At 39.4% G+C, this 18,448-nt stretch overlaps 1 protein-coding gene across 2 annotated transcripts in view; it reads right to left on the reverse strand.

Annotated features, from left to right (window-relative positions):
- The window catches only part of LCA5 (LCA5, lebercilin), a 58,671-nt gene extending 46,313 nt beyond the window's left edge, over positions 1 to 12,358 (reverse strand). For both annotated transcript variants that reach the window (XM_027550991.1, XM_027550990.1), the window contains exon 1: positions 12,227 to 12,358. The gene's annotated coding sequence lies outside the window, so the exon portion shown is untranslated. The remainder of the gene's footprint in view (positions 1 to 12,226) is intronic.
- Positions 12,359 to 18,448: the final 6,090 nt, after the last annotated feature.

Consider the following 18,448-nt stretch of genomic DNA (forward strand, 5'->3'; position numbering starts at 1 on the left):
GTTACAATTAGCTATTTGAGCTGAAATCAGCAAAGGCAAGGACTAATATTAGAAATATATAAATCAGTCTGAATCTTTCACTTTGCAAATCATGAAAGAAAATATTTACACACGTAAAAAACTGTCGAAGAAAAAAGGATAATGAATTAAGGCAATTAAGTGGATCCATCACTTATCAGCTGTGCAAACCTCAATCTACATCTAAATCTCAATTTTCTCACCTGTAAAATGGAAATAATAATGGTATCTTCCTTAGAAAACTGCTGTGACAACTAAATGGAATAATTTACTATCCCACAGTAAGCACTTGGTAAATATCAATAATTATATTTATAATACAAACATACAAGATGATCGGTAAGTTCTGATTAACGTTCCCTGTCAATGACTTTCAGTTTTAATTTTAATAGCATAATTAAAAGTTAACTATATGATATATGCAAAAATAATAACATATATTTCTGTTTATATGCATACAGCAGAAGTAGTTCCCTATGACCTATCCCCTCTAAGTCAGGAATCCACCTAACTTTTCTTGCAAAGGGTAAGAATCCACAAAAACATTACCTGTCATTCACCTCCTATGTACCAACACTAGCTATCTCCCTACCCACCCCCTGCCCCCAATATATGCATCTTTAAAAAAAAAAAATAAGGAAATATCCATTGCCCCATTATCCAAGTCTTGTTCCCTGGGACAACTATTTTAATGGCCTATACTTTTTTGCTTTTACTATTTCTTTTTATTACTGAAGTATAGTTGATTTAAAATATTGTGTTAGCTTCAGTGTGTGTACGTGCACGCTAAGTCGCTTCAGTCGTGTCTGACTCTTTGTGACCCTATGGACTGCAGCCCGCCAAGCTCCTCTGTCCATGGACTGTCCAGGCAAGAACACTGGAGTGGGTTGCCATGCCCCTCTAGGGGGTCTTTCCGACCCAGGGAACGAATCTGAGTCTCTTAAGTCTCCTGCATTGGCAAGAGTTCTTTACCACTGGCTCCACCTGGGAAGTTTCAGGTGTACAACACAGTAATTATATATACATACATATATATATTCATTTTCAGATTCTTTTCCCTTACAGGTCATTACAAAATATTGAGTATAGTTTCCTGTGCTTTATAGCAGTTCCTTGTTGGTTAACTGTTTTATATATAGTAGTGCGCTTATACTATTTCTTCAACTAGTAATTTTAGACTATGAAAGATAAGGATTTAACTCACATCTCATTTTTAAATGGCTGCAACATGCAACTACATGTTGGTTATGCAGAGTTTTTTCTTTAGAATTGCTGTCCTTTTTTTTTGAAAGGAAAAAAACATCCTTCTTACCATGTCACTGATATCAATCAGTTTCTTAGTCATTCTATCTGTAGCCTGAAATCTGTTATTCTTCTTAAAGACATTTTCTTCTTGGAGTAATTTCCTATTCTAACTTAAACTAATTACTTTCTACTTGCTGTACCACTGTCATTCTGGAATTATTTTTATTGTACTTCTGTGTTAATATACCTTTTCTAGTAGTCCATGTCATTGTGTTTCACTGCTCCATACTTTCACGCAACTTCTTCTGGAAGGGTAACCTGAAGTGAAAGCTCTGAGTCTTCGTATGCCTGAGAATGTCTTTATTTTGCATCATACTTGATTATTTTTCTAGGTTCCAAATTCTAAGTCCGTCTCTCTCAGAACTTTGGAGACACTGCTCCACTGTCTTTAAAACCTCAGAGCTGCTTATGGGATGTGACAGTCGTTCTCTTATTCAACATGTTTCTTGTGCTCTCATTATGCAAAAGTAATGAAAAAAAAAAAAACAACGAAAAATCTCTGCCTTAAGGAGTTTACACTTATGTCCACTTGATTCTCATTCTTTATAGAAACCTTTAAAGAAAACAAAAAACTCCTTAGTTGCCTTTAGGACCTTTCCTCTTGCTGTAGTGAAATGTCACAAAGATGCACACATAGGTGTGAGGTTTTTTGTTTTTTTTTTTTTATTGCGTTGCCCTTTGCTTCCCTCTTCCTTATTGTGCTTAGGTTACATTTTTGATAATTGACTTTCCCTTTACTCTTTTTTAAACTTCTACTGGTTAAATAACAGACTTTCTCTCTTTGTCTTTTTGTTCTATTTTCAATGACATTTACTCAATTTATCTTCATAACCATCCAGGATTTTTGAATTTGTGCAAAAATCTTAAGTTTCTAAGAACTCTTTCTTGTTTTGATTTTTTAAACAATTATTCTATTCTTGCTTTAATGAGGCAATACGTTTTTTTTCTTCCCCTGAGAACACTCTAGACATTTTGTTTAAGATCTCTTCTGATGCAGAAATTATGTTTCACATAGCTACAGTTTTTCACTTTGTTTAGCCTAGGCTTTTTAAATCCTGCCAATTTTATTTCTGTGAATTTTTGGTCACCCATAGGAAAGAATGAACAAAACTGCACGTGAGCATGGCCTCCTGACAAGCACATGTTGCTTCAAGATGAATAGCAGAGAACCAGCACTATCCGGGGGACTTACTGAAAGTTAGCAAAGAGGAGGGATTATCTCCAAACACAAATGTCCACCATGGCAACTCTACTTTTTAAGTGTTATCTTTGTTTTCATTTCCAGAAGAAACTAAGTCTGTATTTTTTAATGGGAAAGAGAGGAAGGGGTGAAGGGCAGAGAGAATCACACTGTTGATGTGCACAGGCTTGAGACACAACTATTCCATTCATAGTTTTTCAATTATTCTTTCTTCCCATTTTTAATTTTTCCTTTCTTTTTAAATCCTAAGATTCTCTGAGAATCTGCAGTATACATCAGAATACTTCTTTCCCTCTTGAGTATCTTGCGACATAGTTCTCTCTGTTCTAATCTGTTCCATGCATCATTTCCCTTTCCTGTTTCAGAAATGTGTTGTATTAATAATCTCTCATCCACTGAGGGTACTCTATCATCCTTTCAATGTTAAAGGTTTATTCTCTTTTATCCTTAATATGATTTTAATGTTGTCTCCAACTAGAAGAAAAATACATATGGTCAGATCTACATCTTTAACAGCAAGTATAACTCTTTAAGTAAATGGCTATTTCTTTTAAATTTAATTAGAGGATAACTGCTTTACAATGTTGTGTGGTGCCTGCCATACATCAACATCAATCAGCCACAGGATGAGTCATCTTTGGCTAATTATTCCTAATAATAAGTCTCAAACTTTTAAGAGAACTTGATACAAGCAATCACTTTTCCAAAGTTTATGAAACTACTATTCAATTCATACACCTATTCAATTCAGTCAACAAAAATTACTAAATTACTAATGGCTACAGATGCCATTTAAAGACAATGAGGAAATTAAGATGAGCAAAACACACTAGGAGTTCCTTTAAGGTAGGGTCTGGCTCTTCCATCAAAGATGGCCAGTTAAGAAAAAAATCACAATAAATTATGCTATGTATCCTTTATATATTCCCTAGAAATATTACGTGTTAACTACATGAAAACATTTTTTAAGGTGATAAAGTCAGCCTCAGGTTATATATCTAGAGAAAACTATAATTTGAAAAGATACATGCACCCCAATGCTCACTGCAGCACTATTTACAATAGCCCAGATGTGGAAGCAATCTAAGTGTCCACTGACAGAGCAACAGATAGAGAAGATAGAGTACATACACAGAATGGAATATTACTCGGCCTTTCAAAGAGGGAAGCAACGCCATTTGCAGCGGATGCCATGGATGGACCTAGAGATTTATCATATTAAGTGAAGTAGGCCAGAGAGAGAAAAACAAGTACCATACGATGTCACTTACAAGTGGAATCTAAAAGAAAAATGATACAAATGAACTTATTTATGAAGCAGAAACAGACTCACAGACTTCAAAAACAAACTTACGTTTACCAAAGGGGAAACACTGGGTAAGGGATAAATTAGGAGTTTGGGATTAACATATACACTGCTGCTGCTGCTGCTGCTGCTAAGTCGCTTCAGTCATGTCCGACTCTGTGCGACTCCATAGACGGCACCCACCAGGCTCCCCCGTCCCTGGGATTTTCCAGGCAAGAATACTGGAGCAGGTTGCCATTTCCTTCTCCAATGCATGAAAGTGAAAAGTGAAAGTGAAGTCACTCAATTGTGTCCAACTCTTGGCGACCCCATGGACTGTAGCCTACCAGGCTCCTCCATCCATGGGATTTTCCAGGCAAGAGTACTGGAGTGGGGTGCCATTGCTTTCTCCAAACATATACACATTACTATATAAAAAATAGATAATCAACAAGGACCTAGTGTACAGTACAGGGAACTCTACTCTATATTCTGTAATAAGTGATATGGGGAAAAAACCTGAGAAAGAATAGATATATGTAAACTGAATCACTTTATTGTACACCTGAAACTAACACATTATTGTAAATTAACTATACTCCAATATAAAATTAAAAAAATAAGAGAATAGTCCCTGGAACACTAGACAATATTTTTCTTGCTTCTGATTACTTAGCATCTATGCCAAAAAATGTATCCCATATTTTAAAATATGTATCCCATATTATGTTACAATTCTTCATGACAACAAACAAGCATTCCTTAGAATGTACTGCAATCCAAAGATCTAAGTGTTCCTAATCACTGCAGATGGTGACTGCAGTCATGAAATTAAAAGACGCTTACTCTTTGGAAGGAAAGTTATGACCAACCTAGATAGCATATTCAAATGCAGAGACATTACTTTGCCAACAAAGGTTCATCTAGTCAAGGCTATGGTTTATCCTGTGGTCATGTATGGATGTGAGAGTTGGACCGTGAAGAAGGCTGAGCACCGAAGAATTGATGCTTTTGAACTGTGGTGTTGGAGAAGACTCTTGAGAGTCCCTTGGATTGCAAGGAGATCCAACCAGTCCATTCTGAAGGAGATCAGCCCTGGGATTTCTTTGGAAGGAATGATGCTAAAGCTGAAATTCCAGTACTTTGGCCACCTCATGTGAAGAGTTGACTCATTGGAAAAGACTCTGATGCTGGGAGGGATTGGGGGCAGGAGGAGAAGGGGACGACAGCGGATGAGATGGCTGGATGGCTGGATGGCATCACTGACTCGATGGACGTGAGTCTGGGTGAACTCCGGGAGTTGGTGATGGACAGAGGCCTGGCGCGATTCATGGGGTCGCAAAGAGTCGGACACGACTGAGCAACTGATCTGATCTGATCTGAGAGAATAGAAATTTAGACACTCGTGAAAATTTTCTTTTATAAAGTTAGGTCTTAGTCCTTGTAAAAACACAGTTGCCTGGCTAACACTACTGCCAGAAAAACACAGTTCAAATAAGCAAACAGAAAAACAAAACAAGTTAAAGAACATACACAAAGTATTAGACCAAAAAGATGAAAGGCAAGAAATGGATACAGACAAGATAATGCAACTATTAGAATAATAACTAATAATTTTGCTACAAAGTACAAGCAAATAAAAACCCATGAATTACTACTATACAAGACTGCGTAACAATTTAGCACTGGAAGGAACCCTGAGAAATCGGTCCTTTCTTTGCATAGATTAAGGAAACTAAGACCCAGAAAAACAAAGTGATTTACCCAAGATGGCATTTTACCTAAGGTCACAGAGTTAAATTAGTAAAATCTGAAATGGACTACAAGTTTTCTGACTCTTAGTTGAGGGACCTATTCAATATTTCAATAGCAACAATCAGGTGAGGACGACCGTATCTTTACAGGCGCCTCCATCTGCAACCACACGGTTCTGTGGTGCTCTCCTACTAAGACTGAAGAAGCGCTGTTGCTCCTTTTAAGAGCTAAACTCACCTACCTTCTTCCCCACTCCTCCTCTCCATCTCAAGGACTGTACACCTGCAACTCAACCCTCTTTACTGGATCATTCCTACTAACAAAGAGGCTCTAATAAAGCTATTGCTTGGCTCCAGGTCCCTATTGCATCTACAACCCAATTTCTCCACGCCAATCTTCCAATAAAAGACTATTCTATCTATACTAGTCTTCCCAACCCAGGGATCGAAGCACGTCTCCAGCATTGCAGACGGATTCTTCACCAACTGAGCCACCACGGAAGCCCAATCTGTACTAGAATATTATACTATATGATAATCTAGAACGTTACACCTCTACTTCCTTCCCAACGTTTTTCTAAATTCACACTAGTCAGGTTTTCATCTTGACCATTCCCCTGAAATAGCTTTCATCAAAACAATGACGTTCACCCTGGAGAAATCCAAAAATCAATTTTCTGTCCTATTTGTCCTTGACCTCACAGAGCGTTGGAAAAGACTACCCATTCCCTCCTTCCTACAACACTCGCTTTATAACTTTCATAGCCTCCTCTTTCCTGGTTTTCTCACTGCCTCATTGGCCATCTCTTCGTCTTTTCTGTTGAATCTGTCTCCTCTTTCTGATCTCTAAAGGCTGGAATACACAAGGCACCATGTTTTAGACGCTCTTTTATCTACACTCTCCTCTTAGGTGATCTCATCTAGACCTCACTTACCCTGCCTTCCAGATTCATATATTCACCTTCCTGTTTGACAACTCCAGCTGGGTATCTAAACATGCCAATACAAAATCATGATCTGTTCGCTTTCTACTCCCACCAACTCTTTCCTATTTTTCTGACCTCATTAAATGGCATTTCCATCTACTAAATTATCCATGTCACAAATCGAAGGATCATCCTGGATTTCTTCTTAATCTTACATCCCACAACCAAACCATCTGTAAAACCAGGCTGGTTTATCTCCAAAATATATTCCAAATTGGATGATTCCTTATCATCCCCACTGCTACTGCCCTGGTCCAAACCACCATCTTCTCTCCGCAATAGCCTCCTAACTGATATCCTGCTTTCATTCTTGCTGCCCCAGTTACAGAAAGCTACCTGACACAGAGATCAAACAGCATCAAGCAGACCTTCTACTTAATACCTTTCAGTGGCTTCCAATAGTCATCAGACTCCTTAACCAGACCTGCAAACTCCTGTAAGATCTGGCCCTCCCGCCTACTTCTCCACCCTTACCTCATGCCTTATTTCTTCCCCTCATCTTTTGCAGCCACAGTGGCATTCTTTTGTGCATCTAATGTGCTAAACATGTCACCAACTCAGAGATCTGCTGCACCTTTTACCTAGGACCTTCCCTTAGAATTTCACAAGGGTGAGATTACTCTGCTTTATTTTCTTCACAGACTTTGTTACTATTGGGAATAATCTCACATTTGTCTCTTCCTGTTAAATATAAGACCCATGGGAACAGAAATCTTATCTGTCTAGTTCACCAGAATAATCATAATACCATGTATTAATCTTTGTGAAGTGAATGATTAATCTATAATGCTATTTTGAATATAATATTAGTAGTTTCGTTCAACAAAATGTACCTTTCTATTTTAAAGGAAATTAAACTGTCCCACAATCAACTAATTGTATAAGACTTACATACATCTCTAAAATGCCTAAGAAGGGAGAAAATGAACAAGTCAAAAGTTTTGCTATGAGCCATTCCCATCATAAAGTTGGAATATTCTTACTGGGTTACTTTTAAATGATGGAAATAACCTATAGGGCTTCAGACAAAATAAATTTCACCCAAGTTACAAACATTTCTATTAGACTAATATAAACTAGTCATATTAAGTGAATAAAATTTTTTTTCTTAAAAAATTATCAACAGAGAACACTGAAGATTTATACTTCAGGTACAGCTCTCCAGCTAATTTAAACTAATTTTTTGTGACATAGAATGAGTCAGTTAACAGTTGTTCATCTGTTTCTCTTAATTGTACAAGGGTAACCAGATGAAAACAAAAACTATAAATCTTGTCCAATTTCAATTTCTAAGAATTGTTTATCTTCCAAAAGTGGCCAGGAGTGCTACTGTGGCAATGCTAGAAAGCCATCAAATCTAGCACTTATCATTTTCCAACTCATCTTTTAAAAGTCCCAAGTAGTACATGTCACAAGTCAGAAAAAAGATTACCACAAGCTTCTGCAGTAACAGAATTGCCTCCTATAAAGGATACACAAATCCAGTTTCAAATGAATCAGAAAGTAAACCAAAGCTGTAGAGTCCACTGTATACTGAATATCATAATAAGCGTCTGATCCACGTGACTTTAAGAAAAATTCATTTTAAGAAAAAGAAAAAAAAAACAACCTATGTAAAATCAAAGAACTGTTAATTTCCTGTCATTTCCCTGTGTTCAGCTTCTTTGCATAAAACTTTGCTACCTGGCTACCTCTGCTGCCAGCATGAGTTCACATAATAGCCAACTAGATGAGTGAAATAAAAATAAACCAGGAGAGAAAGATAACGAGCAATATCTACCCTCTCTCCCACCAAAACCACAAATAACTGAAGATGAGATTAAGGTAAAAACAATATTGCTGCATTAAAGCTATAACTCTTTCTCTCCTATAAGGGAGAAATGATTAGAAACAAGTAAAGTGTTTCCATTTCTCTACTTCTCGACATTCTAGGATGTTGCTAAGTGGTTCTTTATTCTACATATATTTACACAACACCGACTTTTGGTTAAAAATCAAACTGTGTTTAGGTTTTAAGTATAGTTTTCTAGACTCTAGGTCAGATCACAGTAAAGGTTAGACTTAAGATTTAAGGTATAATCAACTTCTTTTAAATAGCACACTGAAACATGGGTCAAACTAAAGCATCTTAACTACAGTATGTATTCCCAAACTTCAGTCAGTCAAATGAAAACACAGAATATTCATTCATTCGGCATTTACTGAATACCTACCATCAGGCACTGAACTATGGATAAAGCTGGAGACACAAAAATTAGACAACTAATCCCTATTAAGAAACTCCCAGCCTGAAAAGAAAGATAAGTAGTATTAAATACTAATGATAAAGGGAAGTAACGGAAGCTGAGGAAACCCTAAACTACGATTAGAGGACAGAAGGGAGTTTGGGAAGACTGCCAGAGGATAAAATGCCTAAAATTGAGTTATTTGGTATTAGCAGAGGTCAAGTACAAGTATGATTTGGGTTGTGTATTTGTGTTCTGTGGGGGCAAGATGACAGCTAAGGTTAGCAAAAGAAGACAGTTGATGAAGGAAGACCCTATTTCGGTAAGAGGAAACAACATGTGCAGAAGTAAAAGGCATGAGAAAAACTGTAAATAGTTCATGACTGTGCTGTCCAAAACAGTGATGACTGAGAACCTGAAATACAGTTAGTTAGAACAGAAATAAGCTGTTAGGTAAAAAATATACATGGGATTTTGAAAACAATACATGAAAAGAACATAAAATACCTCTAATAATCTTAATATTCAATATGTATTGAAACAGCATTTTGGATATCTTGGGTTAAATAAAACATTATTAAAATTAATTTCACCTGTATGTATTTCTTGTGCTGATCCTGAAAATTATATATACAGCTCACATTATATTTCTATTGGACAATGCTGGTTTAAAATGACTGTATTGACTGGAGGTAGTGATAAAGTATTGATAATAATAAGTAAAACAGAGTTAAGTGTAAGAGACCATTACAAGAAGGATTTTTATGCAAAGGAAAGTTATGACCAACCTAGATAGCATATTCAAAAGCAGAGACATTACTTTGCCAACAAAGGTTCGTCTAGTCAAGGCTATGGTTTTTCCTGTGGTCATATATGGATGTGAGAGTTGGACTGTGAAGAAGGCTGAGCGCTGAAGAATTGATGCTTTTGAACTGTGGTGTTGGAGAAGACTCTTGAGAGTCCCTTGGACTGCAAGGAGATCCAACCAGTCCATTCTTCAGAAGATCAGCCCTGGGATTTCTTTGGAAGAAATGATGCTAAAGCTGAAACTCCAGTACTTTGGCCACCTCATGCGAAGAGTTGACTCATTGGAAAAGACTCTGATGCTGGGAGGGATTGGGGGCAGGAGGAGAAGGGGACGACAGTGAATGAGATGGCTGGATGGCATCATTGACTCAATGGACGTGAGTCTGGGTGAACTCCGGGAGTTGGTGATGGACAGGGAAGCCTGGCATGCTGCAATTCATGGGGTCACAAAGAGTCGGACACGACTGAGCGACTGAACTGAAGTTCATTGAAAGCAAAGGATCTTCAATAAGATTAAAATAACCACACCGACAAAGATCTGACGACGATTCAAAAATACAATGATTCATCCTCAACCCAAGAACTGGAGAGCAATAAAGCTTAAGGAATAATAACAACTGGCCTTGAGATCAGGTGACAAATGATAGAAGTTTGAACTAAGGTTCGGTAACTTAGAAATACAGAATGTAGAATTGATTTAGACATGTTTATCAAGTAAAATAAACTGGACATTGAGGCCAATTATATATGGAGGAGAACGAACCTAAATAAACCCTTGAAAAATTGGGTGAATATGGTACCATTCAACAGTATAGATTTGGCGGGGAAACCTGATGAGTTTGATATCAGACACAGTGAGTTGAGGATGCCTATGGGAAATCTATGTGGAAATACCAAAAAATCAATTATATAAATTTGTAGCTACCTCAAGTGTTCCAGGAAAGAGATTTAAAAAAAAAAATGCATTGTATATTGACAAAAATATGGAAGGTGGAAGCAAAGACTATCAAAAGCCTGAGAATGAACTCAGCCAAGAAAAGAACACAGAGTGAACAGAAGGCAGAAGACTGAATTATGAGGAAACACAATAATTAAGTGGTGGATAAAGGAGGATTCCATACAGGAGATGAGGAATGACAGGCAGGAGAAGAACCAGGAGAGAGATTAGCATGTTGATCCTAACAGTCCTCCACTGTGTCATAGAGAATTATGGTTCCATGATTGTTTAACAGAAGAGATGCGACTCTGACAAAAGAAAAATCACTTTTCTGAAGTCACAGATAGTTTCTGACATCTAAAATGACACTCTGTCAACCTAAGAGAATCAAAACAAATTATTTCCTCTCATGTTTTGAATAAACATGCAAGTCAACATTCAGCAAAATCCTAAAGTGAAATATTTAGAACAGTAATATAAAATTCAAATGTAAAACTACAACTGAAAAAGATTAAAATAATAACCACACTAAAGTGAGAAAAAAAGTAAAGAAATCTCCAGAACTGTATCCTTTTCTGTTTTACTGTTTTCCAAATTGCCTGAAGCCCCTTCAACAACAACAAAAATCATTTAAATGATGACTTTGATCCCAAAGAGATACCTAATCCAAACTCTTAACCTGAAGTAAAGGACCATCATAAACATATAGGTACCCAAGTGTACTTTTGTAGAGACAGGAGCCAAAACTTTCTTCAGACTTTCAAGGGGGTGCTTCACGACTGAAAATCACCACTCAGAGCAGACTATTTAATATCCAATTCTTTTTTCACTTATGTAGGTATAGATGTGAACAGTCTCAATAAACTTAATCTTCACGATATCTATGCCATTCCCATTCTGAAATGGGAAAATATGATGCTAGTCATTTGTTCCCAGCCAGGAATCTGTTACTAATTGATGTTTGTAGATTATCCACAGCCACAAAGTGCATGAGAGGGATTTACGTTCAGGTGAGATAATGAGAGGGGATTAAGCCCAGGTGAGTCCAAGAGAGCAGATGCAGCTCAGGTGAATCGGACCCGTGTTCTTCACCACTGTTAAAACACTATCCCGTGGTCCTGCCAACTTAAAACACCAAGTGTCTGAGCACCCACTCCAACTCATCTACGCCAAAAAGGCAATTTTGGGGGCCAACTCATTCCTCCTCTCATCCCATCTCTGAAGGAGTCATAAAAATTTCACAGCCTGCACCAAAGATCCTCTCCACGGTAACCACTCTTCATTTCCCATCATTTATCATCCCAGAGATACCCAAAGCCTCACAGCCTCTTTCCCCTTCTGGACTCTGGTCCTCCTTTCCCATCTTCAGTCTACAGGCCTCTGGGGTTTTCTAATAACTCTGAACCCCTAAGTATTCCTGCAATGCGTTCCCTTCCTTCTCTTCCCGATCACCAAATCAACCTTTCCCCCCAACTCGTTCCCCTCAAATTCCCCTCTTCCCGGGACCCTCCTAGTGCCGGGCTCGAGATTTACTTTCCTAGGGGCTTTCTCCTCCCCGCGTCCCCAAATCCTCCTCCATTCCTAATCCTTTAACAAGTCCACTCGCAGGCGCCAGTCCACGAAAGCCACCTCGCCAGCGCCCCTAAAGCCCGGCCTCGCCCCGCACCCCCAACTCCCCCCTTGTCTCCACGCCCACCCCGAAGCCCACCTCCAACCGCCTCCGGCCCCTCCTCAGCACCGACTCGGCGCCCGCCGCCTTGCCTCTCTCCGCGGGGCCTCAGCGTCTGTCGGCTAAAGAGGGGGTGGGGGTGCCTGACTAGGCTGCGGTGGGGAAGGGGAAGCTGCGGGGCGGGGGCGGAGGGGGCCGGGGTGCGGGAGGTTTGAACACGGCGCCAGAGCAGGGGCGGAGACAGCCAGCCGTGGGCGGCCGCGGCGCGGCGACCTCGGCTCCAGGGTAACGGAGGCGGAGGCCCAGACTGCACCGCGGGGCGCGCGCAGCCAATGATATGCCCGCCCCCGACCTCCCATTGGCTTCTGTTGCTACTGGATTCTCTTTCCATTGGCTTCGGTGGAACTGGAAGGCGGAACGATGCGTACAACGGAAGGCGGCCGTTGGCTGACCGCTCTAGCTGTGGCAGCAGAGGAGAGGGGCGAAGCTGTGCAAGCCGCAGCCCAGAGAAGCGCGCTCGGCCCCTTTTAGGCTGCGCGGAGGCAGTCGTGGCCGCAGGAGGGTCTAGGGGCTTCGTGTGTGGCTGGGAGGTGAAGGCCTCTGGTGAAGTGAATTGTAAAAATGAGCCACTGCCTAATTGAAAACACTGAAAATTGTCTCAGATCGCTTTTGGAAATCACTTGGTTTGAAGTTAGAAAAAGCCAGTCGCTTCTCTGTTTTTAGCACTGAAATTGCTGATTTTCAAGAGGATGTAGAGTAACCATAATGATTCTTCTGCCTCGAAGTCCTGGCTTTCGTGAAAGACGAAAGCGCCCCATGTTTTAGAAAGGGTTTGAGATGGAATGACATATGAAACATTTGCGCTTTTTTTTTTTTTTTAAAGAAAACGTCTGTGGCGCATGCCATTAAGAGCTGCTGTAGGCATATTTTCCCTTTAAAAACAATGGACAGTGTATTAAACGGCATTAATTGCGGGAGGCGAGGAAGGTTAAAAAAAAATTACTCTTTGTGCTGAAGGTTCTTTTAAGCCTTTCTAAGCCTTCTGATTATCAAGATGGTTTTAACACCACACTCCGCTGTCTCGCCATTGTTAAAAGGTCTAAAACTTCCATTCAGCAGACAATCTAATTCTTGAAGGCAAAGGCGTTTCTAATCAACCTTCTGACCATGGATTATGATAATTCCGTTTCTTGCTTGGCCTTGTTTTAGACTTACACTGTTTCACACCTTTCGTTTTATCCTATCAATATATTTCATTTCACGTTAAAGATTAACCCACTTAAACAAAATCATGTGTGCCTGCATGGTCACTTCAGTCCTGTTGGACTCTGCCACCCTATTGTTGCAGGAAGGCGGACCCCTTCCAGGGCCCGAAACTGGGCTCTTGTCTAACAGTGGGACTCCGAGGAGACACATGTGCTGACAAAGCTAGAGATTTTATTGGGAAAGGGCACCCTGGTGGACAGCAGTAGGGTAAGGGAACCCAGGAGAACTGCTCTGCTGCGTGGCTCATAGTCGCTGGTTTTATGGTGATGGGATTATTTTCCGGGTGGTCTTTGGCCAATCATTCTAATTCAGAGTCTTTTCTGGTGGCACATGCATCGTTCAGCCAAGATGGATGCTAGTGAGAGGGATTCTGGGAAGTGGACGGACACACGGTGTCTCCTTTAGACCTTACCCGAACTCTTCTGGTTGGTGGTGGCTTATTAGTTCCGTATTCCTTATCAGGATCTCCTGTCATAAAACAACTCATGCAAATGGTTACTATGGTGCCTGGCCAGGATGGGCAGTTTCAATCAGTGTGCTTCCCCTAACACTATGAACCATAACCCGCCAGCTTCCTCTGTCCATGGGGATTTTCCAGGCAAGAATACTGGAGTAGGTTGCCATGCCCTCCTCTTAGAGAATATTCCCCACCCAGGGGTTGAACCCTCGTCTCTCATGTTTCCCATGTTGGCAGGCGGATTCTTTACCACTAGTGCCGCCTGGGAAGCCCAAACAATATCATAATTAAATGTAATTTTCTCTATGTGCTAATAATTGAAGAAAAATAATTAACTGGTAGTGAAAATGATAAGTAATATCAGAAAATGCACTGAAATAACTTCATTAATTTGTTTAAATGCTAATACTCTTCATTAAAATATCTCACTAGTTAGTACTCCGTTAAAGTTAATACTACATAGGTTACTAAACTCATCAGTGGATTACTTTTAAAGGAAGTTGTATAGTCAAAAAACATGCTGTAGTTAGGTTTTAAAAAACCCGAAAGACAAAAAAAGTCTCCAGAATCAACTGGGGTTTGCCAACACTCAAGGACAGTTGAGAATGAATGATATTTATTCAGCCATCACAATTTGATAGTGTAATCTCATTCTATCTTCATTCAGATACTAGATGGGTATTGTTATTCATCGTTCTACATGAAGAAAAAGATTCTGTGAGGTTAAAGGACCTACCACTATATACTAAATAGTTAGTGGTTGAACAAAGATTTAAGTCAAGGTAGCTAAATTCCAGGTTTCAAATTTAAGGCCTTTAATATGTTTCACCAACAAGTTGGTAAGAGTTTCTGGAAAGCAAGAAAGAACTGAAAAGTTTAGGTGTCTCCATAAAATTGTCTAATTGGATGTGACACATTTTCAAGATCTTTACAATGTAGAGTTTTATTCATTCTTATCATATTTGAAATAACAGTGACTATCAACTTATTGGACCTAGGAAAAAGATCAAAAGAATTTATAAGCCTACAGAAGTTAGAGATCAGTTCATTGAACTAGGTTATCCCAAAATAGGAGATAATTTCAGATGTTTTTATGTGATTTTACATGATTTTGATATTCTGATACGACTGGAATTTTCTAAGATTATACCATTTGCCATCTCATTTCACTACACTACATAGAATTCTGCTTTTCAAAAATAAAAGGAACCAAAATCAATAAAACTACACCTTTATATTTCTGCCACTTGAAATTATAATCAACAGTAACCAGGCTTTTTGTTTTTAAAGATTATATTTATGAAAAAATTTTCTAATAATCATTAAGCACTTTAGAGTTTTATTTTTAATACTCTTGGGCTTACATTGTTATTGCAATATCTCCAGTTTAACTGAATGTTAATTTTTTGCAGTACTCTGATTGCCTTGTTTAATGCTATATGGCCAATGATACAGATGATATTAATGAAAAATTTCCTAGAAATGCTTATGAAAAGACTTATTCCCATTTTCCATAGGGGGAAACTATAAAGTGATTGAACAATTTGTTAGAAGCTTCATGAAATTAATAGGAAGAGTAGTAAGTAGACTTTGCAACTGTAGACAATCCAGAAATTACGACTATAATTTAAAATGGCCATACTAGAAATAATCACAAATTAGAAAGTTCACCAGCATATAATTATTCTTAGCTAAAATTCAGGTGTCCATTTATATAATTAAAAAAAAAATACTGTCACAGTTTTGTGTATTTTACCTAGATATGTGATACATAATGCAAAATTCAAAAATTCTAAATCTAACTTTTCGTGATATATTGCTAGAAAATTTTAAATTCATTAATGAATTCCAGGTAAATAGTAGATTGTCAGCACATAGTATTAACTTTAAAACATAATCTAATACACCAGGTGCTTAAAAGAAATTCAGAGACTTCCCTGGTGGTTCAGTGGCTGAGGATCTGCCTTCCAATGAAGGGGACACAGGTTCCATCCCTGGTTGGGGAACTGAGATCCCACATGCTGTGGGGCAACTAAGCCCCCAAACCACAACTAGAAAAGTTGCAATGAAAACCCAGCACAACCAAAAAAAGAAAAGGAAAAAAAAAAAAAAGAAAGAAAGAAATTGAATGGCTTCAGAAAACTGAGATATCAGTTCAGTTCATTCGCTCAGTTGTGTCCAACTCTTTGCGACCCCATGAACCACAGCACGCCAGGCCTCTCTGTCCATCACCAACTCCCAGAGTCCACCCAAACCTAAGTCCATTGTGTCGGTGATGCCATCCAACCACCTCATCCTCTGTCGTCCCCTTCTCCTCCTGCCCTCAATCTTTCCGAGCATCAGGGTCTTTTCAAATGAGTCAGCTCTTCGTATCAGGTGGCCAAAGTATTGGAGTTTCAGCTTCAACATCAGTCCCTGCAATGAACACCCAGGACTGATCTCCTCTAGGATGGACTGGTTGGATCTCCTTGCAGTCCAAGGGACTCTCAAGAGTCTTCTCTGACACCACAATTTAAAAGCATCAATTCTTTGGCGCTCAGCTTTCTTTATAGTACAACTCTCACATCCATACATGACCACAGGAAAAACCGTAGCCTTGACTAGACAGACCTTTGTTGGCAAAATAATGTCTCTGTTTTTTAATATGCTGTCTGGGTTGGCCATAGCTTTCCTTCCAGGGAGCAAGCGTCTTTTAATTTCATGGCTGCAATCACCATCTGCAGTGATTTTGGATCCCCCCAAAATAAAGTCTGCTACTGTTTCTACTGTTTCCCCATCTGTTTGTCATGAAGTGATGGGACCAGATGCCATGATCTTCGTTTTCTGAATGTTGAGCTTTAAGCCAACTTTTTCACTCTCTTCTTTCACTTTCATCAAGAGGCTCTTTAGTTCTTCTTCACTTTCTACCATAAGGGTGGTGTCATGTGCATATCTGAGGTTATTGATATTTCTCCCAGCAATCTTGATTCCAGCTTGTGCTTCCTCCAGCCCAGCATTTCTCATGATGTACTCTGCATAGAAGTTAAATAAGCAGGGTGACAATATACAGCCTTGACGTACTCCTTTTCCTATTTGGAACCAGTCTGTTGTTCCATGTCCAGTTCTAACTGTTGCTTCCTGACTTGCATACAGGTTTCTCAAGAGGCAGGTCACGTGGTCTGATATTTCCATCCCTGCCGGGGTCCAGCCCCGGTGGATCCAGGGAATTCGAAGCGGGGACGGCGTCGGCGAGGATCAGGAAACAACTGCTTAATTAAACGTTAATTAAGGATATAAAGAGTAATAGAATGAGGATAGCTCAGTGAGGAAAGTCAGTGGAGAAAAGAGGCTGAATAATTCAGCCAGAAGGTAAGAGAAAGAACGACATGGTGAGACCAAGTTTCGGTGAACAAGGCCCACACTTTATTTTCCAAAGTAGTTTTTATACCTTAAGTTATGCATAGAGGATAATGGGGGAAGGGGTAGAGTCATGCAGCAAGCCAGGCTTTCTTCCTGCAAACTTATCATATGCAAAAGCTTAGGTGATTTGCATCATCTTCTGGCCCGGAGGCCTGTTAACATTTTAAGACCCTTTCTTCAGAAAACTTATTTTTCTCTAAAGGTGATAAGTCAAGCGCCACCCTCCAAAAGCATTAGATAAAGTTGCATTCCTAAAGGGCAAAGGTGTGGTGGGCTATAACAAGAAAAAGAATTAACTCAAGGGTCCCAGGTTACAAACATTAAAGCTACTGTTTACACCAATTATATTAATCAATACACTGCCAGGGACACAGCAGGTAAGGGATATGGAAACTTAGCAGCAAACATTGGCCCAACAAGTGAAAATCCCTTCACCAATACAATTTCTAATCAATCTTTTAACTGCTCGAAGGAATCTGTATTTGGACAGTTTAGAACATCTCATGCCTCTCACAGTTGGGAGGCTCTGAGCAATCACATGTGGCTGGAAAAACCTATTCAGGCAGGCTAGAGGACTTCCAAAGGAGTTTGTAGGTTGAAACACTGTCACACCCAGGAATTATTAACTGGAGCTGTAAGCTAACTCTTTTTTCAGAGAGAGGTAGTGGGGGACAGCCCCCCGTAAAGTCAGAAGTGTAGGTGAAAGCACAAAGCAGAAAGTAGGCAGACTCTGGTTTTGGGGGTAGATTGCTCGAGAATTTCCAGGGAGACTCCTGAGGCTTGATCCCGCCTTTGCGTATGCCAAGCCTCCTTCCTCATGACCTTTGCCAGGGGTGGAGCTCGCTCCCCGCACATCCCTTTCAGAATTTCCACAGTTTATTGTGATCCACACAGTCAAAGGCTTTGGCATAGTCAATAAAGCAGAAATAGATGTTTTTCTGGAACTCTCTTGCTTTTTCAATGATCCAGCAGATGTTGGCAATTTGATTAAAGAACAGTAAAATTGGAGACACAGAAAGTAGTCTCTTCGTATAAGAACAAATTTAGTCTGATTGTTGTTATTATTTGCCTTTGCAGTACAGAAAGGCTGATACCGTTTGATTATTGCTTTATTTAAATAAGGGCTTCCCTGGTGGCTC

The sequence above is a fragment of the Bos indicus x Bos taurus genome, chromosome 9, assembly GCF_003369695.1.
Source record: "Bos indicus x Bos taurus breed Angus x Brahman F1 hybrid chromosome 9, Bos_hybrid_MaternalHap_v2.0, whole genome shotgun sequence".
NCBI classification, from domain to species: Eukaryota; Metazoa; Chordata; class Mammalia; order Artiodactyla; family Bovidae; genus Bos; species Bos indicus x Bos taurus.